At 40.3% G+C, this 25129-nt stretch overlaps 1 long non-coding RNA gene and 1 other non-coding gene across 2 annotated transcripts in view; one reads left to right on the top strand and one right to left on the bottom strand.

The window, feature by feature from the left end:
• The window catches only part of LOC134928336 (uncharacterized), an 85536-nt gene that overhangs the window by 10644 nt on the left and 49763 nt on the right, over window positions 1-25129 (top strand). The window lies entirely within an intron of this gene.
• LOC134929913 (5S ribosomal RNA) lies at window positions 16725-16843 on the bottom strand. The gene has a single exon (XR_010178648.1). It is a non-coding gene; the product is annotated as a 5S ribosomal RNA (ribosomal RNA).

Below are 25129 nucleotides of genomic sequence, written 5' to 3'. Positions count from 1 at the left end.
AGAAGTATGGAGACTAACAACACACACCCTGATGAAGTCCATATTAGACGAAATGCATTGGGCGTGGATAAACTACATAGATGTTGTAATGTCACCCGCCAGGTCCAAGACAAGGTGTGAGAGGATAGCCAGGCAGACTAAAGTCCTGACAGTCTCAAGGAGTGGCTAAGTGATTGCCTACTTCTGTGTTTTAAATTTGATGTACATGAGCAGTATTCTTAGTAAAAAGCATTGATTCTATTACACACATGAGTGCGCTCTCCAATTTCTTCATTCATAAATAAATAAATAAATACATATATATACTGTATATATATATATATATATATATATATATATATATAGATATTAGTCCCACAATCCGGCACTCCAATAATTAATCAGCTACCTGTGTGCCCTTGTTGAATTTGAATATGTCCAGCTAGACAAGCTGAATTCTGTCTAGAAACACGGCACTTCAGGATTTTTTTAGGGAAAAGATATTTACTATATAAACATGGTGATCCAAATCACATATACAGCTCACATGACTTAAGTAATCCTTGTATAGGTCCACGTTTCTGGGTCATATCCGATCCAGTCTTCAGGACCAAGGAGTAGGAGCAACAGGAAAAAATAAATATAGGATCTCACATAATTAAGAGCCACTGAAACTAAATAGTATGTGCTGCTTACCTTATAACCCCTCACCGTGATGAGACCTGTCCCGGAGTGCAGGGGCGGAAGAGCTCCGATGTCCGGAAGTTGAGGCCACGCTGACATCATCACGGCGCCGCTCGGCCGTTTCCACGGCAACCAGAGATGCTGCCTGGCACTCTGGGCACAGGCTGTAAACAAAAGGGAAGAAGTAAGGTGAAGCCCAAAGTATGCCTGTTATATCTATTACTGAGCATGATATATTCGTTCCTTATATAAATGCCACTCAGATAACATTGATAATCAGTCTTGGTGCTAATAAATGCACTACTAGATAAATTATATAAGTATTCATTTCTAATAGGTTACTAAATTAGAACCTACTAACAAATAACGATATTCATGAGATGTACTCAGATTATCATGCGAAGTAAGAGATAGGCTTGAGTTCTCATACTTAATATAAACCAACAAGACTAGGGGTGAGACAGTCAACAGAAAGTAAAATAAAAATAATAAAAAATATATAGGGAGAAAATATGTTAGAATCAGAGGACATTCCAATTATTTTTGTCATTTAATCCATGTGGGTGGATAGTGTTTAATTTAAAAATCCATATTGATTCCAACTTCTGTAGAGCTGCTTGTTTGTCTCCTCCTTGCGGCATCGGTGAAAATTGATCAATAATTTGATATCGTAAAGAAGCCAGTGTATGGTTGGTCTTGCAAAAGTGCCTCACTACTGTCTGGTCCATTGCCTGTCCTGCTAGGGCTTTAGTAATGGCTGAACGATGAAGAGTCATCCGTTCCTTAACCATTCGGCTGGTCATTTCTACATAGTAGAGTCCACACGGACACACTATGTAATATATTACATTTCCTGATGTGCATGTAAGGATATTGCGTATCTCAAAAGAACGAGCTCTATGTGGATGCTTGAAGCATGATCCTGTAATCAGATAATTGCAGGTTATGCATGACGGGCAGCGGTAGCATATTCCCGATGATGGTTTATATTGTGTGATATCCGCTTTAATCAGATGATCCAGCAGGTTATGGCCTCTCTTATAACATGTCATAGGATTGACGTTATGAAAGGAGAGAAGCTTAGGGTCTGTCTTTACTATCGGCCACAAGGCTTTACTGGCTATAGGTATAACTGGACAAGCTGTTGAAAACTGTGTTGTCCAAATGAATCTTGATTTATCCTCAGTTTTAGGTTTTGACTGTAATAATGCTGTTCGATTGATTTCCAAAACAAACTTCTTGTTCGCTTCCAATAAATGACTTCTTTGCAAGAACTTGATTTTTACCTTGTCCAGAGCTTCTGATAATTCTGTGATATCACTTGTAATTCTCATTACTCTCAACATTTGAGAGTACGGTAAACCTTGTTTTAGGGACTTTGGATGGTGGCTGCTGAAATCGAGTAAGGTGTTCCGATAGGTCGGTTTATAAAAAACTGAGGTTTTGAGGCTAGTTTGTTGTTTCTGTACTAACACATCCAGAAAATTGATATGTGTGTGGCTGATCTGGTAAGTAAATGTTATCAGGGAAGGTAGATGATTTATTTCTTCCATCATCTGATTGAAAAGTGAAACCCCTCTTTTCCACAACATGAAGCAGTCGTCTATGTAGCGAGTATACCACAGAATATGTTGAGAATAATCTGTTTTTTGAAAAAAGAAACGTTCTTGCTGAAATATATATATGTTAGCATATGCCAGTGCTACATTACTTCCCATCGCACACCCTGCTGTTTGTTAATAATATTGTCAATCGTAAAGAAAATAATTATGTGTGAGAACCTGACGAAGTAACTGCAAAAAAAAGGGAATGTCCAAATGAAAATGTTGGTCTAGATGTTCCAAAAAATATTTAATTGCTTCAATTCCTTCCTAATGAGGGATGGATGTATACAATGAAGTGACATCCATAGTGCATAGCAAGGTGTCATCACTAAGATCAGTGAACTGTTCCAAAAAGTGGGAAAATTAAGTTGTATCTTTTAAATATGTGGAACGGGTGACTACAAGAGGTTGGAGAAACATGTCCAAAAATTCAGCTGTAGGCTGATAGAGGGAACCTCTTGACGAAATTATAGGTTGACCAGCCGGAATTACTGTGTCCTTATGAATTTACGGCACTTTATACAGTAATGGCATGATCGGAAACTGGGGAAATAGTGCTTTGAATGTTTTGCTACTGATCAATGAATCTGCCACCGTCTGCTGTATTATAATCTCCAATTCATTACGAAATCGCAAAGTTGGGTCATTGGTTAGTTTTAAATATGTAGTACCATCTGTCAACTGTCTCTGTATTTCTTTCTTAAATTGGTCCAAATCTTGCAGGACGACCCCACCGCCTTTGTCGGCTGGTCTAATAGTGATACTTGTATCTTGACTCAAAGACTTAAGAGCTAGGGATTCCTCTCTAGAAAGGTTGGGATAGATACGTGCAGGTGCTTGAGTATATTTATTAATGGATTTGTCCATTAAACATACATATGTTTTTAAAGAGGATTTATTTGAGGCTGGATCAAAAGAAGATTTAATATATTTTCTTGTTACTTTATCAGGTACATCGTTGCTGTTACTCTCCATTTTATTCTGGTAAAATTCTTGTAACCTTAATTTACGGCCCATTTGATGCAAGTCCATCTGCCACTCAAATGGGTCATGATGGTTTGTTGGTACGAAGGATAGTTCTTTATTCAGCAAGGATGTCTCAGCTGGCGTAAGAGTTAAGAGTTCAATTCATCACCATGTTTATATAGTTAATATCTTTTTCATAAAAATTTGTGACGTGCCGTGTTTCTAGACAGACTTTAGCCTGTCTATCTGGACATATATATCAAATTTCCACCTGGCCTACACACACAGCAAACACAGGTGCTTTACAGAGGTCTAACTAATTAATAAAGATGTGCGGCGGACACTTTTCGGGTTTTGTGTTTAGGTTTCGGATCTGGATTTCCTTTCGTGTTTTGGTTCTGGATTGGTTTTGCCAAAACCACCATTTTGGGTTTTGGCTTTAGTTTTGGATCTGAATGTTTTTTGAAAAAAACCCCCATAAAAACAGCTAAAATCACAGAATGTGGGGGTAGTTTTGTTCCCACAGTATTATTAACCTCAATAAAATTAATTTTCACTTATTTCCAGTCTATTCTGAACACAGCACACCTCACAATATTGTTTTTAGGCCAAAAGGTTGCAGCGAGGCCACTAGATGATTAAGCTAAGTAACACAAGTGGGCGCACAAACACGTGGCCCATCTAGGAGTGGCACTGCAGTGGCAGACAGGATGGCAGTTTTAAAAACTAGGCCCCAAAGAGCACATAATGCAAAGAAAAAAAAGAGGTGCAAGATGGAATTGTCCTTGGGCCCTCCCACCCACCCTTATGTTATATAAACAGGACATGCACACTTTAACAAACCAATAATTTCAACAACATGGTCTGCCACATGACTGTGGCTGAAATGAGTGGTTTGTTTGGGCCCCCACAAAAAAAGAAGCAATAAATCCCCCCACCAAACAAGAAGCAATCAATCTCTCTTTGCACAAACTGGCTCTACAGAGGCAAAATATCGTCCTCATCCTATGATTCCTTACTCCTTTCAGTGTATACATCCTCATCCTCACAGAGTATTAATTCGTCCCCACTGGAATCCACCATCACATGTCCCTGTGTACTTTCTGGAGGCAATTGCTGGTAAAGGTTTTCCTGGAGGAATTTATAATTCATTTTGATGAACATCATCTTCTCCACATTTTGTGGAAGTAACCTCCTATGCCAATCGCTGACAAGGTTACCAGCTGCACTAAACACTCTTTCGGCGTACACACTGGAGGGGGGGAAACTTAGGTAAAATAAAGCCAGTTTTTGCAAGGGCCTCCAAATTGCCTCTTTTTCCTGCCAGTATACATGCCTATTTGGATGCTGTCACCAATATAATTCTCCACCGTTCTTTCAATGGTGACTGCATCATATGCAGTGACTGATGACATGTCAGTAATAGTTGGCAGATACTTCAGTACGGACCAGATGTCAGCACTCGCTCCTGACTGCCCTGCTTTACTGCCAGCGGATGGGCTAGGCAATTTTATTATTTTCCTCGCAGCCCCAGTTGCAGATGAAAATTAAGGTGGAGCTGTTGACGGGTCACGTTCCGCTTGACTTGACAATTTTCTCACCAACAGGTCTTTGCACCTCTGCAGACTTGTGTCCGCCATAAAGACAGATACAACATAGGCTTTAAATCTCGGATCGAGCACGATGGCCATGTATTGCTCTGATTTTAACAGATTGACTACCCTTGAATCCTGGCAAAGCAAATGAAGGGCTCCATCCACAAGTCCCACATACTTAGCGGAATCGCTTCGTATTAGCTCCTCCTTCAATTTCTCCAGCTGCTTCAGCAAAAGCCTGATGAGGGGAATGACCGGCAGCGTCTGAACTGACTTCATGTGTGGCAAGTTTGAAGGGTTGAAGAACCTTGCACAAGACGGAAATAATTCTCCACTGCGCTTGAGTCAGGCACATTCCCCCTCCTTTGCCTATATCATAGGTGGAAGTATAGGCTTGAATGGCTTTTTGCTGATCCTCCATCCTCTGAAGCATATAGAGTGTTGAATTCCACCTCGTTACCACCTCTTGCTTCAGGTGATGTCAGGGCAAGTTCAGGAGTAATTGCTGGCATTCCAGTCTTCGGCATGCAGTCGCTAAATGTCAAAAGTGGCCTACAATTTTTTGGGCCACAGAAAGCATCTCCTGCACACCCCTGTCATTTTTCAAAAAATTAGCACCACCAAATTAATTGTATGTGCAAAACATGGGATGTGCTGGAATTTGACGAGATGTAATGCAAGCATAATATTTGTGGCGCTGAAGGTATCACAAATCCCCAGGAGAGTCTAAGTGGGGTAAGCCAGTGTGATGATGTCCCTCAGTTTCCGTAAGAGGTTGTCAGCGGTGTGCCTCTTATGAAAACCAGTGAACACAGCGTAGATTGCCTAGGAACGAGTTGGCGTTTGTGAGATGCTGTTGCTGGTGCCGCTGCTGTTGTTGCTGCGGAAGGCAATACATCTTCCCAGTGGGCTGTCAGTCATGTAGTCTTTAGTTTGCCCTGCTCCACTTGTCCACATGTCTGTGGTTAAGTGGACAGTGGGTACAACCGCATATTTCAGGACACTGAGGACACTTTTCTTAATGTCCCTGTACAGTCCGGGAATCGCTTGTCTAGTGAAGTGGAATCTAGACGGGATTTTGTACGAGGGACACAGTATGTCCATCAACTGTCTAAATCCCACTGCACTAACGGTGGAACCGGATGCACGTCTAACACCAGCATAGTTGTTATGGCATCAGTAATCCGCTTTGCAACAGGGTGATTGCTGTCATATTTCATCTTCCTTGCAAAGGACTGTTGGACAGTCAATTGCTTAGTTGAAGTAGTACAAGTGGTCTTCCAACTTCCTTTCTGGGATGACAATCGACTCCCAGCAGCAACACCAGCATTGGCAGCAGCAGTAGGCGTACCACTCAAGGATCCTCCGGAGGAATCCCGGTTAGGAGAGGACTCCTCAGTCTTGCCAGTGACATGGCCTGCAGGACTGCTGACGTTCCTTACTGAGGAGGACATTGACGTTGAGGGCTCTGATGGTGTGGCTTGCAGGAGCTTGATAACAACAGGAAGAAGGGATTTAGGTGTCAGTGGACTGTTTATGCTCTTACCCAATGTTTCTGAACAATGACTTATGGTGAATGTGCTGCAGGTGACGAATAAGGGAGAATGTTCCTAGATGGTTAACGTCCTTACCACTACTTATTATGGATTGACAAAGGCAACACATTGCTTGACACCTGTTGTCCAGATTTGTGGAGAAATAATTCCACACCGAAGAGGTGGCTTTTTTGGTATTTTGCCCAGGCATGACAATGGGCTTTTTCATCCCATGGACAACAATTGTCTCCACTGGTGTCTTATTCACACAAACCACATCACCATCATAATCCTCATCGTCAACTTCCTCCTCAGCGCCAGCTACACCAATATCCTCATCCTGGTGTACTTCTACAGTGACATCCCCAATCTCAAAACCAGCAACTGGACTGGCGGTGCTCCTCCCAGCACTTGCAGGGTGTGCAAATGGTGGCAGAGCCTCCTCTTTCCATACAGTCTTGGGAAGGCCAGGCCTAGACATCGCAACTGCGGACACATTTGGACTCTCCTTGGGGATTTGTGATATCTGTGAACGCACAGTTGTTTTTTCCTTTGTTTTAACAAGCTTAACTTTTTTAATTTTTTGAGGAGGAGGGCTTCCATCCTCATGAGACGTTGAACCACCAATCATGAACATAGGCCAAGGCCTTAGCCTTTCCTTGCCACTTCATGGTGTGAATGGCATATTGCCAATTTTACAGTTCTCATAATTTTTTTCTGATTATTAATTTTTGCTTCTTGGATTTTACTTGCCCTCTATTACATTGGACATCGACCTTAGCAGACGACGTTGATGGAATTGCATTGTCAATGTCATGACTGGTGGCAGCAGCAGCTTCAGCACTAGTACTAGGAACTGGAAGTGGTTCCTGATCTAACACTATTTTTTCCTATAAATGTTTGTTTTCCATTTCACAGGACAGCACCCCTTTATTATTACAGCACACAGAACAGTGCCCCTTTATTTTCACAGTACCCTTGTATTTTTATAGCATACAGGACCAGTGTACTTTTATTTTAACAGCAACCCCTGTATTTTTACAGCATAGAGGGCCAGTGTACTTTAATTTTAACAACAGCCCCCCTGTACTTTTACAGCATACAGGGTCAGTGTACTTTTATTTTAACAACAGCACCCTTGTATTTTTGCAGCATGTAGGACTAGTTTACTTTATCAACAGCACCCCTGTACTTTTACAGCATACAGGACCAGTGTACTTTTATTTTAACAACAGAACCTCTGTATTTTTACAGCATAAAGGACCAGTGTACTTTTTTTTAACAATAGCACCTCTGTATTTTTACAGCATACAGGACCAGTGTACTTTTATTTTAACAACAGCACTCCTATATTTTTATAGCATACAGGACAAGTGTACTTTTATTTTAAAAACAGCACCACTGTATTTTTACAGCATACAGGACCAATGTACTTTATTTAACAGCAGCACCCCTGTATTTTTACAGCATACAGGACCACTGTACTTTTTTATTTTCACAACAGCACCCTGAAATTTTCTTCATACAGGTCCAGTGTACTTTTTTAACAGCAGCACCCCTGTATTTTTATAGCATACAGGACCAGTATACTGTTTTTTATCAACAGCACTCCTATATTTTTACAGCATACAGGACCAGTGTACTTTTTTATTTTTACAACAGCACCCTGAATTTTTCTGCATACAGGGCAGTGTATTTCTTTTTTAACAGCAGCACCCCTGTATTTTTACAGCATACAGGACCAGTATACTGTTTTTTATCAACAGCACTCCTATATTTTTACAGCATACAGGACCAGTGTACTTTTTTATTTTCACAACAGCACCCTGAATTTTTCTGCATACAGGGCCAGTGTGTTTCTTTTTTAACAGCAGCACCCCTGTATTTTTACAGCATACAGGACCAGTGTACTTTTATTTTAACAAGAGCACTCCTGTATTTTTACAGCATACAAGACCAGTGTACTTAATTTTAATGACAGCATCCCTGTATTTTTACAGCATACAGTACAAGTGTACTTTTATTTTAAAAACAGCACACCCATATTTTTACAGCATACAGGACCAGTGTACTTTTTTATTTTCACAACAGCACCCTGAATTTTTTTGCATACAGGGCCAGTGTATTTCTTTTTTAACAGCAGCACCCCTGTATTTTTACAGCATACAGGACCAGTGTACTTTTATTTTAACAACAGCACTCCTGTATTTTTACAGCATACAAGACCAGTGTACTTAATTTTAATGACAGCATCCCTGTATTTTTACAGCATACAGTACAAGTGTACTTTTATTTTAAAAACAGCACACCCATATTTTTACAGCAGACAGGGCCAGTGTACTTTTTTATTTTAACTAAAGCACCCCTGTATTTTTACAGCATACAGGGCAAGTGTACTTTTATTTTAACAGCACCCCTGTATTTTTACAGCATACAGGGCCAGTGTACCTCTAATTTTAACAACAGCACCACTGCTGTTTTACAGCATACAGGACCAGTGTACTTTATTTTTATAACAACCCTGTATTTTTACAGCATACATGACCAGTGTACGTTTATTTTAACAACAGGACCCCTGTATTTTTACAGTATACAGGACCAGTGTACTTTGAATTTTACAACAGCACCTCTGTATTTTTACAGCATACAGGACCAGTATACTTTATTTTAATGACAGCACCCCTGTATTTTTACAGCATACAGGACCAGTTTACTTTATTTTAATGACAGCACCCTTGTATTTTTACAGCATACAGGACCAGTGTACTTTCATTTTAACAACAGCACTCCTGTATTTTTACAGCATACAGGACCAGTGTACTTTTTTTATTTTAAAAGTACTCCTGTATTTTTACAGCATACAGGACCAGTGTATTTTTATTTTAACAGCACCCCTTTATTTTTACAGTATGCAGGGCCAGTGTACTTTTATTTTAACAACAGCACTACTGATGTTTTACAGCATACAGGACCAGTATACTTTTATTTTAAAAACAGCAAGACTGTATTGTTACAGCATACAGGACCAGTGTACATTTATTTTAACAGCACCCCTGTATTTTTACAGCATACATGACCAGTGCACTTTTATTTCAACAACAGCACCTATGAATTTCTACAGCATACAGGACCAGTGTACTTTTATTTTAACAACAGCACCACTGATGTTTTACAGCATACAGGACCAGTGTACTTTTATTTTAACAACAGCAGCCCTAATTTTTACAGCATACAGGGCCAGTGTACTCTTATTTTAACAGCACCCCTTTATTTTTACAGTATGCAGGGCCAGTGTACTTTTATTTAACAGCACCACTGATGTTTTACAGCATACAGAACCAGTGTACTTTTATTTTAACAACAGCAACCCTGTATTTTTAAAGCATACAGGACCAGTGTATGTTTATTTTAACAACAGCACCCCTGTATTTTTACAGCATACAGGACCGGTGTACTTTTATTTTAACAGCACCCCTGATGTTTTACAGCATACAGGGCCAGTGTAATTTTATTTTCACTGCACCACTGAATTTTTATAGCTTACAAGACATTGACAGTGTTAGATTTTTCTCACTGCACCCCTTTATTTTTACAGCATACAAGACAGGGCCAGCGTACATTTATTTTCACTGCACCACTCAATTTTTACAGCATACAAGACAGGGCCAACACCCGTTTTTTCACAGCATACCGGAGGGCAGTGCCCCTGCCCCCTGTACAACACAGTGACAGACAGGACAGCAACACCTATGTACAGCTGCAGCACCCCTAACAGCACATGAAACACCAGTGACAGCCAGGACAGAACCCCTAACAGCATAGGGACACCGCAGTGACAGGAACAGCACCCCCATAGAGCACACACTGACACCAACCAACAGCACCACCCACAGAGAGACAGATGTCTGTCTCTTTCACACTGCAAGTCTGGAGTGAAAATGGTGGCGATGCATGGCTGTTCATATGGAATCCAAAACCTGCAAGAATCTGACAGCAGAATTATGCCATTTTGCCTCATTCTGGTTTCCAAGTCTGACGGGAAGTCCCAAGCTGGACTCTGATTCTGGCTTTGAGCATGAAGTTTGGGGGGGTTTGGTTCCCTGATATCCCACCCCGTATCTGCTTTACTAATTAATGACAACTCCTAGTTGTCATTTTTCAAACACATGACAGTTAGGAGCGGATTGGCTGGAACACCATTTATCATACGTAATGAGTTTTAAATAGATAAACGGGCTCCCAACTTATAAAAAATACTGTAAAAAATGATGTTCCGTGCTATGGGGGACATTCAGACCAGATAGCACGCTAGATTTTTTCACTGCGCTGCAATCAGGTCAGAACTGCGCATGCGTATGCACCGCAATCTGCAGGCATGTCGTACGGGTGCAAAGCGAATCGTTGCTGTGCGATGAATGTAATGAAGAATCCATTCACAAAGCTGATCACAAGGAGATTGACAGGAAGAGAGTGTTTGTGGGTGGCAACTGACTGTTTTCTGGGAGTGGTTGGAAAAATGCAGGCGTGTCCAACCATTTGCAGGGTGGGTGTCTGACATAAATTCCAGGACCTGACAGGCTGAAGTAATCGCAGTGGCTGAGTAAGTTCTGGGCAACTCAGAAACTGCACAAAACTTTTTGTAGTGCTCGGCTGCACGCTTGCAAAGCAAAAATACACTCCCTTATAGGCAGCGACTATCTGGTCACAGTGCTGCCAAAAATAGCTACCAAGCGATCATGTTTGAATTAGGCCCTATGTGTATAAGGTGTATATAAAACATGAATGCATTTCATGTTTAGACTTGTGTCCCATCTCCAAGATATCTTATTATGGTATGCAAATATATCTTAATAAAAGAAAACCTAAATGCAAAATACTTCTGATCCCAAGCATTTCGGATACAGATGTATCCTGTATATTCATGGTTTGTACACTTGACATAATAAAAAAGTACAGTGGTGTTCTATCCTGCACACTAACATCTTATTAACCACCATGTACAATAATCAATTCTTAAAGGGCAAACTTTCTTCCACTACTGTATTAGATAAAAACAGATTTCATAACTTGGTCCCATCACTTTTATTTCTTGAATCGGATTACTTCAGTTAATATGAACATACTGCCCAAAGTATTGTACCTATTCCAATCTCATCCATTCTTATGTGTTCAAATTATTGTGCTGCCATACCTCCCATTTTATATGAGCAGGTAGATAACCAGAGGTGTGCCTCAATGTTTTATAGAGGTCCTACCTGGGGAGGAGGTCTTGGCATTCCTGATTTCAATTAAAATTACATGGTGGCATGGTTAGTTTAGTGCATTTTATGGATCAGTTTTGGACCCACTACAATCTAAATGCAAACATATGCTGAGATTCTGTGGATGCTGTTACCATTCTCTGGCTCCTTCAATCACCACACTCACTCAAGAATGGATTCTCATCATCAAATTATTTCTCACACTTTGGCAATCTGGGATCACGCTAATTGACTTTTTGTGCATACCACTCAATCTTTTCCAATCATTACACTTTATAATAACCTTAAATCCTGTGCTCAATGAGGCCCTGGTTGGCAGGAGGTATATAGTATATGATTTGAATTGTGATGCTCCATTTCCTTTCTTCTTAACCCATATTTGACACCCTGAGCTTTATTTATTTCCATATTCTTCAAATTAGGAATGTTTATAGAATGATGAAAGCACGTAAAAAGTAATAGGCCCTTCACATCCCTAGAATCACTGTTGTATCTAAGACAAGCTTCCACTGAAGGATTAATATTTATTCTATACCCAAGCTGACAACACCAAATTTAAATTCTCATGATCCTCGGGAACTTGCATGGGAGGCTGACTTGAATGGAAGACTTGACAATGAAGACTGGATAGAATTTATTGGAAATACTGCATTCAGCTCAATCTGTGTCAGAATAAAGGAGAACACTTAGAAATATGGTAGCGATCAGGCCTGTGGCTCTCCAACTGTTGTGAAACTACAAGCCCCTGCATACCCTCCCATTGATCAGCAGGTAAAGTATGCTGGGACTTGTAGTTTCACAACAGCTTGAGAGCCATAGGTTGGTCAGTCCTGGTATAGATTTTGCTAAGTACCAACTAGACTTACTAAGATACATCCAGACTCCTCTGACCGATATTGGCAAAGTAGTTCTTTGTCAGGAGTAAATTTTCACACTTAGTGGAGTTACCCAAAATTTTGGTTTCTGGCATGATGTGCACAATGTCATATATTCTGGGTCCTCCAGGTCATCATTTTCATAACACTTGACACTGAGGAAGTGCATCTCCATGGTAGCAGCACATCCCTGATTACAGCTGATGCTCTTTGGCCGGCCGGCCCTGTGACTTGAAACCCCAGTGCTAAGGGGAATCAGGTGAGCACACTATTATCACTACAAACATATATATTGGTAGATGCTCAATTAGCTTAGTGATATCATTCAGGTGCTCGAAAGGGAGGGGTATTTCTAAGCAAGAAAAAAGGCATTTGTTTCCCCCAGCACCCTGAATGATAACCGTAACCAGATAGAATAGAGAAATAGTGTTAAAAAATGAATAAGTGAAAAGTGTTAATAGAATGTAAAGGTATGCCACACTAAGGCCATCCAGCTCAGCCAGTCCAGAGGCACCACACCTCACACCTCCATTACCCCAATCTGGGTCTAAGATTTACCAGCAAGGAGCCACATGATAATGGCTCCTTACTACAATATGTCTAAGCTAAGAGCTACCAACCTTGGAGCAACCCCATAATGCTCCATGTGGCATGTCAGGGCCTGCACCTCCTTCCTAAATATTAATTTATTAACACTATAGATTTTTCACTGGTATGCTACGCTGGGCTTTCTGGCTTATGCTGGTGTTTTGGGGTGCCACACCCTGCACCTAGATATAGCGCTAGGGACCCCAAATATACAGAGACGCCTTGATGCGGCTTTGGGGCTTATTCACACATTTGCGCAAATATGTGTAACGAAGATCTCTGAATTCTATTATCATGTGGAATTTATATCTGGTTACGGTTATCATTCAGGGTGCTGGGGGAAACAAATGCCTTTTTTCACACTATTATCACTGCCTGTGAACTCCGGATAAGGTTGGGAGTGAGCGATCCAGCTGGGAGGGAGACTCTGAAATCGCCTGCACTTTTACAGGTTTATGCATGCATACTATATAGTAGTCAAAATTAATCATTGTCAGTAATATGGTATAAGAGGATATGGACTGCTCTATACAATAAGTATAATACTGTTGCATAAATTGCTTGAATACTAACCAAACAGCTGCATGTGCATGAATGATTATAACCAAAATGCATGATTCATCCGGATACTAACCAAAGCTTTAAAAAGGATACCAAGTATATCGTAAGATTGTTCAACTTCATTACTAACCTATGCTTGGATATTTGGACTATCTAATGACATTTTGCATGTTCCATTTCATTAGTGATATAAAGCAACAGATATTATAGTATCGGATGCACACAACAAATTATATACATAGCTAGTGTGATCTGTAATTATTCTTCTAAAAGGAGCTTTTTCTACTATATGTTCTTATTTTATGTTTTTAAATTGTGTGTGTTTTATTATTATTATTTTTCTTGTAATGCTGGTCGGCATTGTTAATATACAGTATATGTGTTATATTTACCTTTAAAATTAAAATCCACACCAGATTGAATATGCACATTCTCGTTATTCTTTATTGTTTTATTTTCAGAACCAACAAGTTTTTTCTCCTAGCCATCCTGAGATGTGTAGAGCCCTGGTTATGGTTGGCTACACAGTGTTTATTTAGAACAAACTCTTAAATGCGTTTTAACTAGAGATCAGCGGGTTCGGTTACCTGAGAACCGAACCCCCCAAAACATCCTATTCCGACTCCGAGCCCGGATCCGAGTCCGGCTCAGGACTTCCTGCCAGACTTGGAAATCAGAATGAGGCAAAATGTCATCATCCCCCTGTCGGATTCTCGTGGGTTTTTGTATCCCATATAAAAAGCTGCACATCGCCGCCATTTTCACTCCATACTTGGAGAGTCAGGAAGACTGACCTCTGTCTCTCACTGTGGGTGGTGGCTTCTGGTGGGGTTAGTGTGTGCTCTGAGTCTGTAGGGGTGCTGCTGCAGTTACTGTGGTGTACCTGTACTGTGTTAGAGGTGCTGTCCTGGCTGTCACTGGTGTTTCTTGTGCTGTTACGGCCGGGTCCTGCAGCTGTACATGTGTGTTGCTGTCCTGGCTGTCACTGTGTTGTGTAGCGTGCTGGGGCACTGTTCTCCTGAATGCTGTAGAATATAGGGGTGCTGCTAGCTCTGTATGCTATAAAAATTCAGGGGTGCAGATGTTAAAAATTGAAAGCACACTGGTCCTGTATGCTGTAAAATATAGGGGTGCTGCTGCTCAAATAACATTACACTGGCCCTGTTTGTTGTGCTGCTGTACAAATAACATTACATTAGCCCTGTATGCTATAAAAAATGCAGGGTGTGCAGTTGTTAAAAATTAAAAGCACACTGCTCCTGTATACTGTAAAATATAGGGGTGTTGCGGGCCCTGTATGTTGTAAAAATGCAGTGGCACAGTTAAAAATTAAAAGCACACTGCTTCTGTATGCTGTGAAATATAGGGGTGCTGCTGTTAAAATAACATTTCACTGGCCCTGTATGCTGTAAAAATATAGGGGTGCTGACTGTAAAAATTCTAGGGTGCTGTGAAAATCAATGTACACTTGCCCAGTCTTGTATTCTGTAATAATTCTAGGATGCAGTGAAAAACAATGTACACTGGCCCTGTCTTGTATGCTGTAAAAATTCAGGGGTGCAGTGAAAATAAGTATACACTGGCCCTGTCTTAAATGCTGTAATAATAATAGGGTGCAGTGAAAATCAATGTACACTGGCCCTGTCTGGTATGCTGTAAAAATTCAGGGTTGCAGTGAAAATCAATGTACACTGGCCCTGTCTTGTATGCTGTAAAAATATAGGGGTGCAGTGAAATAAATGTACACTGGCCCTGTCTTGTATGCTGTAAAGTTACAGGGATGTTGTGAAAATACAGGGGTGCTGGCAATGTCCATGGTTGTGATGTCTAGGCCTGACTTTCACAACACTGTATGGGAAGAGGGGGCTCCTACTACCATTTGCATGCCCCCTGCTAGTGCTGAGAGGAGCACTGCCAGTCCAGTTGCTGATATTGAGATTGAGGATGTCACTGTAGAAGTACACCAGGATGAGCAGGATATGGGTGTAGCTGGCGCTGTGGAGGTAGTTGACAAAGAGGATTCTGATGGTGATGGGGTTTGTTTGAATAAGGCACCAGTGGAGACAGTTGTTGTCCATGGGATGAAAAATCCTATTGTCATGCCTGGGCAAAATACCAAAAAAGCCACCTCTTCGGTGTGGAATTATTTCTCCACAAATCCGGACAACAGGTGTCAAGCCATCTGTAGACTTTGTCAATCCAAAATTAACAGAGAGATTTGGTTTGGTTCCGCACAGGAAAGTTATTATAGCAATGGACATGGGTTTGTACAAAACTTGTAGAAAACTGTTAGGCTAACCAACAATACTAAGCATAGAGATCCTTGAAGAAGGTACCTGATAATTATTATAAGTTGGTTGTGCTCCCAGAGTCAGTAATAGCTTGAATAGGAAAGAGAAAAAAGAGAGACTCTGTGTTGGGGCACGCTTTGAAATTTGTAAATTTATTAAAACTTAACTTTTAATTTAGTTCCACATAAAAGAAGGGGGAAGGTTTGATACAGAAAAATGTTCAAATACACAAAATATACATATATTTGTAACAATCTTCACAGAAAAAGGGTTCAAATGTATAAAGTATATAAATAAATAAATAATTGATAAATCCCACACAGGGAAAGAAGAATCTGATTCAGAATTAGCAAAAATCAGGATAGGCCTGATAGTAAATTAAGAGCACCTATGGTGAAAAACATATGGAAAACAAATATATGCCTGGTTGATCAAGATAAAGGACACAGATGGATGAAAATGAAATGCATTTACAATTGTAGTGACAATAGGTTATTAGAAATCCATTAGCCTAATTGATCAAAAACAGAGCACAGGTAGGTATAATTAGAAATATAATTCACTAATAATTAATTGATGGTAATCCCCTGGTCGAGGCTGTGTTTGCTACCGTGAAGATCCTAGTAAGAATTGGTTCCAATACGGCATTCATAAGAAAACAAAACCAAGATTGCCAAAAATTAGTAATGATCTAAAATTATTGGGAAGTAGCCAAGAGATAGATACAGACTTAGAAAATTCGGAAGTTGCTCTAACGCTTCTGCTGTTTGTGATCAGAGGTTAAATCTTTACTGCACCTGATATTCCCAAGTGGTCACCCAGCTGGGTACTAATCAGGCTTGACAACGCTTAGCTTCCAAGATCGGATGAGATTGGGTGTTTCCGCTGAAATATGGCAGTAATTGAAACACTATGACACAAATGAGAGAGTGTAGTAGAGGATGAGCAACAAGAGTACTTCTGCTGTCCAGTTAATAGCGCAGATTCTCTGTTACTACAGGCATTGCAGAGAGTGGTCTCGCATCTGGATGAGAGGGTACCGAAATATATGTGAGATAGGTAGAGGATAGGGAGGGGACCCCACCTTCTGCTGTCCACCGTCTTATATGTTATAGCGGACAGTGGATGAGAGAGGTAGGTTAGGCTCACCTATTGAAAATAAAAGTTTAAAGACAATATGATGTACTCAAAAAAGTCAATTTATAACAGGCTACTTTGCTGAGCCAAAGGAGCAGTATAGAGAAAATTACAAAAAAAGGACAAAAAAAGGGGGAGCCTAAATTAGGTTACATAATAATAGTTGTGAAATAACTAGGTAACAAAATAGCCATTGATATAGTGCTGGTAAATAACATGCATAGATTACAAATAAGTAGGCTTAATAACAAGTTATACGAAATACTGCTAAGCACGTATAAATGCTAAGAGACATAAGCATTTTAAATTAAAAGGAAAAAAGTGGTCTGCGGCAATCTAAGAAAAAGTCATAATGATCACTTTAGCAAACAAAGAGAGAAAAATATGTGAAAATTAAATGGTAGTAATGCAGAAAGTCCCAGTGGACACATACAATACCAGGGGATACCAGGGAGTGATCTGAACTACAAAAGGTTCAGCATCACTGAGCACAGACGGCCGTTTCACCAGGGTGGCTTGTTCACTGTGTCAGGGCATCAGGAATAGCTAGGGGGACAGAGGAGGCTTGGCGTCATTCTCATTGCGGATTGGTTGGAGACCGGAAGTCAGTACCTGTGACATCATCTCCGTATTGGAGGAACTGTGCTGTTAAGTAAATCAGGTATCTGAGACCTGTTCTTGCAGTGAAAGTATAGGGTCATGTAGAAGTAGCTAATATGTAGTCAGATCATTCATTAGATCTGCGTTGGCAGTCCCACGATCGCGTCTGACCGGAAGTCACGTCTGACCGGAAGTCTCGCGATCGAGTTTATCCGGAAGTCGCATCTGGCCGGAAGTTACGTCTGACCGGAAGTCGCTTCTCCGGTTTCACTGGTGCGCGGTGCTCAGCAAGTTTGTTGATCTTGAGTTGCTAGGTAGCCGTTGCTTGGTAACCAGGTTCACAGAGAGGTATATGTCAGAAGCTAACAGCGGTTTGCTGCATTCACACTGGTTAATGAATCATCAGGTGGCCACAGCATACACGGGGAAATACTCCAAAAGATTGTTATGACAGATCCTCAAAGCTTTACTCGGTTATGGGTCACTGAAAAAGTAAATAGAGATTTAAAATTCTGGAGACATGATAGGAGAGAAAGGAAGGAAAAAATGATGAGAAGACAAATATCAAAACATATTATTGGCTGATGTTAATAAATACCAGACAGTGAATCAATATGGACAGTTGGTTCCAGAGGGAGCTAGATAAGAGGAAAAAGGCACGATTGTTGTTAATGAGGTAATGATAGTTGAGTATAAAATATAACTTCAGCAAGTGCATTGTTTATATATAGGAAATGGAAGATGGTATGTAATGTAACCATCTTATAATCAAATTCAGCAGTTGCTGGGCAGCCTTAACATATAATTTCCCCAAAACGTGGGAATGTGATAGGCTGTGGTTAAATTATGAAACCTGATACCTGGGAAAGAAAGTGAAAATTAACAAACGAAAATAGACATAGTTCTAAAGGAACATGAAGTAGAGGGAAGGTCACTGAAAAGGTAATTAATTATATGACCTTGTAGTGATGATTAAGTTATAATGGGGCTAAGTAAGAGAGGCGGGTGTGGGATTAGATGGGGTAACGTGTAGGTGTGTGAGGTTTAATAAGGTGTCAGTAAATTATAAATACCAACGATGATGGCTGAGTGCACAAAATGAGGAAAAGAGAAGGTCTTTTGGTGCTAAACAATCCAGTTTAAATGTCCGTTCGGATTCATGTCTGAGTAGCTCCTTCATGAGGTCACCGCCACGTATTCCCAAACTGATTTTCTCTAATCCAAAGGCTTTCAAGTCGTTTGGGTTACTCCCATGATGATAGTGGAAGTGCCGTGCGACAGATGTCAATTTTTTATTTTTTGAGAGATCGACTGAGGCATTCCTTACAGATCCGACATGTTCTAAAATGCGTTGTTTAAGGGTTCTTGTAGTAATGCCCACATATTTCATGTCGCAACTGCAGTAGTTACAGTACACGACTCCAATAGTGTTGCAGTTGATGAATTGTTCAATGGTGAGTGAGTTGCCATAACGGTCCCGTATAGTGGACATCTTGGTCATATGTGAACATGCTTTGCAGTTTCCGCAGGGAAAAGACCTCTTGAGAGTGATGTTTTTCTTGGGATTCTTAATAAAGTGGCTACTGGTGAGTCTGTCCTTGAGATTTCTTGACCGTCTCCAGCTCATGGATACCTTCTGTCCTATAGTCTTGGAGAGGTCCTCATCCAGGTGTAGAATCGGCCAATGTCTGTCAATAGATTCTTTGATCATCTTCCACTCCTTAAAAAAGGTTCCCACAAATCTCAGGGTGTTCTCTTGTTCAGATTTATTCACAGTCTTCTTGTTGGGAAAGAGCAGCGTGTCTCTTGGTATTTGGTTTGTATGCCATTTTGCTCTTTTGATAGAGCGGTGGCTATAGCCTCATTCTAGTAATCTGGTTGTAAGTTCCTCACTCTTGTGTCTGAAGGTGTTGAGGTCTGAGCAGTTCCTTTTAAGGCGCAAGAATTCCCCCTTAGGGATGTTTGTGATGGTGGGTGGAAAATGTGAGCTGGTTTGATGGAGAAGACTATTGGTGGCTGTTGTTTTGCGGTACAATTCAGTTTGTATAAGGCCATCTGGGGCTTTGTATACATTGAGATCCAAAAAGGATACTTGATTGGTACTAATATGGTGTGTGAGCTTAAGGTTGATGTTATTGCAGTTTAGTTCTTCAATAAAGGATAGTAGTAATTTCTCATCTCCTTCCCATATCATGATGATATCATCAATGTAGCGCCACCAAGCTACTATGTGTTGGGTAAATTTGTCATTGTCAGGATGCATGACAATTTCTCGTTCCCACCAACCAAAGTATAGGTTGGCGTATGTGGGTGCACAGGCGGCACCCATCGACGTGCCCCGGATCTGAAGGTAGAAGTGGTCATTGAAGGTGAAATAATTGCGAGTTAAGATGAATTCCAGAAGTTCAATCAGTAAGTTGTGGAAATCACTGTCGTCGACCATACCAAGGAAGTACTGTACTGCTTGTATACCCACCTGATGATTAATGCTGGCATATAGAGATTCGACATCGAGGGTAACCAGGAGATGGTTATCATCCAATCTGATGTCGTGCAATTTTTGAAGTACATCAGTGGTGTCACTCAAATATGAGGGGAGGTTGAGCACATGCTGTCGTAGGTGTAAATCCAAAAAAGCGCTAGGTTTTTCGAGTAGTCCCCCTTGTCCAGATACAATGGGGCGTCCAGGTGGGACATTGATGTTTTTATGTATTTTTGGCAGTAGGTAAAGGGTGGGAGTTTTGGGTTTATCAGTCGTGAGGTATGCCTTTTCTTCTTGAGTGAGAGTGCCCATAGAGAAAGCCCTATCCAGAATCCTATTTAGAGCAATCCTAAAGTTGTCAGTGGGGTCGAAGAGTATGCGTTTGTAGCATTGTGTGTCTCCTAGCTGTCTCATGGCCTCAGTGGTATATATTACCGATGGCCATAATACTATATTGCCCCCTTTGTCGGAGGGTTTAATTACTATATCCGACCAGGATTGTATCTCTTGTAAAGTTTTCCGCTCCATTGCGTTCAAATTGTCTCCATAGTTGGGGTTCTTCCTTGATTGTAAATATATTTTGTCTAAGTCTCTAGACACAAGTTCTTGAAAAATCTTTATTTCAGGTGAGATGTGTTCGGGAGGGAAAAAAAAACGATTTATTCTTGCATCGTGGTCTGGACTGATTGTCTGTAGAGTCTTGGTTAGACATTTGCAGTTCTTCCAAAGTATTAATGGCTTCTAATTCTTCAGTGGTCAGTGATTGAGAAAAAGAGATTTTGTCTGGATCAGAGACTTTGTCAATCCATAATAAGTAGGGGTAAGGACGTTAATCACCTAGGAACATCCTTCCTCATACGTCATCTGCAGCACAATCATCATAAGTTAAGTTCAGAAACTTTGGGTAATAGCGTAAGCAGTCCACTGACACCTAAATGATGTGGTATTGTTTGAATATTATTTCTATGTGATGATGAGGATGTAAACACTGAAGAGGGAGGGGTGAATCTGAGGATGAGGACGACATCTTGCCACTGTAGAGCCAGTTTGTACAAGGAGAGATTAATTGTTTTTTTTTTGGTGGGGGCCCAAACAAACCAATCATTTCAGCCACATTCATGTGGCAGACCCTGTCGCTGAAATGATTGGTTTGTTAAAGTGTGCATGTTCTGTTTATACAACATAAGGGTGGGTGGGAGGGCCCAAGGACAATTCCATCTTGCATGTATTTTCTTTGCCACATCATTCCAGGGGTGCTGCCCTATATGGAGTGCTGTTCTTCTGCCCTATCAGTTCAGGGGTGCTGCCCCACTGCCATTTAAGTCCAGGAGTGCTGTTGCCTGTCTGCTGTGCTGTGTAATTCACCAGGGGTGCTGCTTATACTGCTGCACTTGATCCTAGGTTTAAAAAAAAGCCTAGAGCAGATTTGAAACAAGCTTCAACACCTCAAACAGATTTGTGAAAACTAGCCGCAAATGTGGAAATGGAAATTGCCGAAGTGTTTTTAAATAAAGTCAGGAGAGACCACATTTGTGGCCAAAGTCAGTGTGTCTCTGAAGAGACTGAATCATAATCCAGCGCAACTGCTGGAGAGGTAAAAGTGAGATTTTCTGCCGGAGCATTAGAGAGAGGTTCTTCTCAATTATTTCATGTTAAGTACTCACTTAAATGAATGGCTCCAATTCGTCAACATTCATTTTGATTTATTATTTATGTTCCACATTTTGGGATTATTTATTTAGAAGATGCGCATCTGTTGTACAGGGATCTTCTTCCCCTAAGGGCTGCGTAGGGTTATCGCAAGACATCATGGTGTTAGAAGAACAGTTTCAATGATCTTGCATTGCACCAGATTTCCATTGCACTGCAGCACTAGATGGGCCAGGAGCTCCTGTGAGGCACAAACAGTTACTGAATAAGGCCAAGTATGGCGTCTCATGGTGGCTTACAGCCAGGAAGATGTCTGGCTTGCCAGGCTGAGGCATGCTGTGGGCACAGAGGTTAGCATTGCTTTCTCCCACAGTCCTTATAGTATGAAATGAGTTTGGACTGTAGAGTGGTAAGCTCCACTAGGGCAGGGGCTCAATAACAAAAAAGATTTACTTCACATTCATGCTTAGTACTTTAGTGAACCCACCCGAACTCAACTTGCCCCATCCGGGGCTGCTGTGGGGGCTCAGGAGGGGCTGCCAAAACATATAAGGGGATGCTTTATTTAAAAGTCAAGTATGAATAAAATAAACAAGTCACACAGGTATGCTCACATGCGTGTAACGGGGACAAACAGGTATGCTCACATGCGTGTAACCGGGAGCTGTGAAAATCAAAAATAAGGCATCTGCCACAAGATATGTAAATAAAAAATAGAAAAAAAAGAAACCCACAAGATTTTCACAAAATAAGTCTCTAGACTCTATGGAGGGGAAAATATCCAATCTTGATCCTGTGATATACACCAGTTTATTTGCATCCCAGCATTAATTCCGAGATTATATTAATCCCTGAAAATGGAGAAGGGGGTACAATTTTGGAGGCTTTGGCACCTAGTTTTTCAGTTTGTCCAATAATGTGGTAATTAATAATTATATATTTGCTTGGTTAAAGTCCTTTCTGTTCCACACCAATATAGGAGTGGAGGTGAAAGCCTGTGTGTTGCTCCTGATTGCATGTGTCTCTCTAATTTTTAATCACCTTCTTGAAACTGTCCTCTTCTTCTTGCCTCTTCTCATAATGTGAAAAGTCATCAAAAATAGAGGTGGTATGTTTGTAGCTAGCTATGATTTGGAGAACAAGCTTTTTCCATGGGGACCACCTGTCGCTGAAATTATGGGTTTATTAAACTGTGCATTTCCTGTTTAAACTACACAAGGGTGGGTGGGAGGGCCCAAGCCAATTCCATCTTGCACCTCTTATTTTTCTTTGCATTATGTGCTCTTTGGGGCCTAGTTTTTTAAACTGCCATCCTGTCTGTCACTGCAGTGCCATTCCTAGATGGGCCAGGTGTTTGTGCCGCCCACTTGTGTCGCTTAGTTTAGTCATCCTGCTACATTGGTGCAACCTTTTGGCCTAAAAACAATATTGTGAGGTTTGAAGTGTTCAGAATAGACTGGAAATGAGTGGAAATGAATGTTATTGAGGTTAATAATACCATAGGCTCAAAATTACCCCTAAACTCTAATGATTTTAGCTGTTTTTATGGGGGTTCTTTTTTTAAAAAATCATCCATCCAGATCCAAAACCAAAACCCGAAAGGGTGGTTTTTGCAAAACCAATCCAGATCCAAAATATGAGCAGGGATCCAGATCCAAAACACAAAATAAGAAAAGTGTCCACCGCACAGCACATCTCTCGTTCTAACATGCAGATTGTACAGGGGGGAAATGAAGTTGAACATTAATTTTAAAGGTTTATTTAACGACCAGGTGTAATCAGAACTATTGTGCTGTAACACATAGCAACCGATTATTTATGTGCAATCATTAGCCTATTTTGAATTTGAAATTTCCCAAATCTTTGAAATTTTCAAAATCTAAAATATGACTGATTGACTCCAATCATATATTTGCACCATGCTATTTTTGAGTTTTGTGTTCCAAAATGAAGTACAGGGAAATAATTAAATAAATAATTAAAACTTCTAAAATTCTATTTTTGGAATGATTTCACCAGTTTACTCCATAAAAGTAAAACACTGAATCACCAAATATGTAAGTTAAATATACAAATGTGTTGTCTTGTCTTTCTTTCTTTTTTTAGAAACAAAAATCCAAATACGTAAGCTTTTCTGCTATGTTACGGGATAATACAATTAAGAGTCAATGTCTTTATTATACATATTATCTACCCATTTACAAAGAGTAACTTTCTTCTTTACAAAAGTAGTGATATTGAATATGTCCCCAGTGCATGTACAATTGATCAATTTCTTTAGTGAACAATGATAAACAGAGAAAGCCTATCCCCTAATTGTGGTTTCCTTCAGGTGTCTGTGCTGGGTTTGTGGGAAATCAGAATAGGCAGCCGTGGTTAAGTGCTGTGATTTTGCCACTAAGGATTTCTGAGTGATCATTCCCTGCGGAGTTGCTAGTAATGCTTAAATCCATGTCAATGTACTTATACATCCATGAGTTCCAGCTCTGTGTTAATATTTCTGATGACCTTACAAAAGCTGCACCTAAACTTAGTATTCTTATCAGATATCATTATCATCAACTGTACACACTGCTATTGTCTTGTGGCTTATTACAGGATGTGTTTTAGCATAAAAAAATGTCAATTGTTTATTAACATCATATTGCAGAAAAAACCTCCAAAAATAAACTACGGTTTCCCTCAAAAATTAAGTATTCTGTATTCCCAGAATATTTTTAAGGGTTGTCCCTCCATTGTTTCAGTATAAAAGCCGCCACAATAACTGTATGGGGGCTGCTAAATTGTGAAATGCACCAAGCTCCAAAAACTTACAGTTTTTGGGACTTTCCCCCAAGAGGGAATGCCATCTCTAAATATGGTTAGTCATTGTAACCCAGCTGTGAAATTTTCAGGACAGGAATCTGAAGCTATTGCTTCACTATTCTGTCTTCTTATTGAGCCAGTGTCTCTGCAAAACATTTTTAATGCATTCCACCACAAAATAACTTCTAATATACAATGATATAATATTATACTTTATCTGGGTCAAATCCAGAGCATAATAATTTTGCTTCTTTGTCATCCTGTAACAATTGCACCAACAGTGTGAGGTCCCCTTATCATAAAGTGATAACAGCTCCAACTTGGTGAGAATGAGGAGCAATTCTCTAGGGCAGAGGTTCTCAAATGCATTTCTCTAGACACCCCAATGGTCCAGAATTTAGGTATATCCTGGCTAAATAAAACTGACTAAGGTGCTAATTAAGTCACCTGTGGGTAACAGGATAATGCTTTAAAGTGGAAAAACATTCCAAATTAAACTGCATAGAACTATATTAT

The sequence above is a fragment of the Pseudophryne corroboree genome, chromosome 5, assembly GCF_028390025.1.
Source record: "Pseudophryne corroboree isolate aPseCor3 chromosome 5, aPseCor3.hap2, whole genome shotgun sequence".
In the NCBI taxonomy this organism is placed as follows: Eukaryota; Metazoa; Chordata; class Amphibia; order Anura; family Myobatrachidae; genus Pseudophryne; species Pseudophryne corroboree.
The sequence above is the reverse complement of the archived record's forward strand: the minus strand, read 5'-3'. Positions and strand labels throughout refer to the sequence as shown.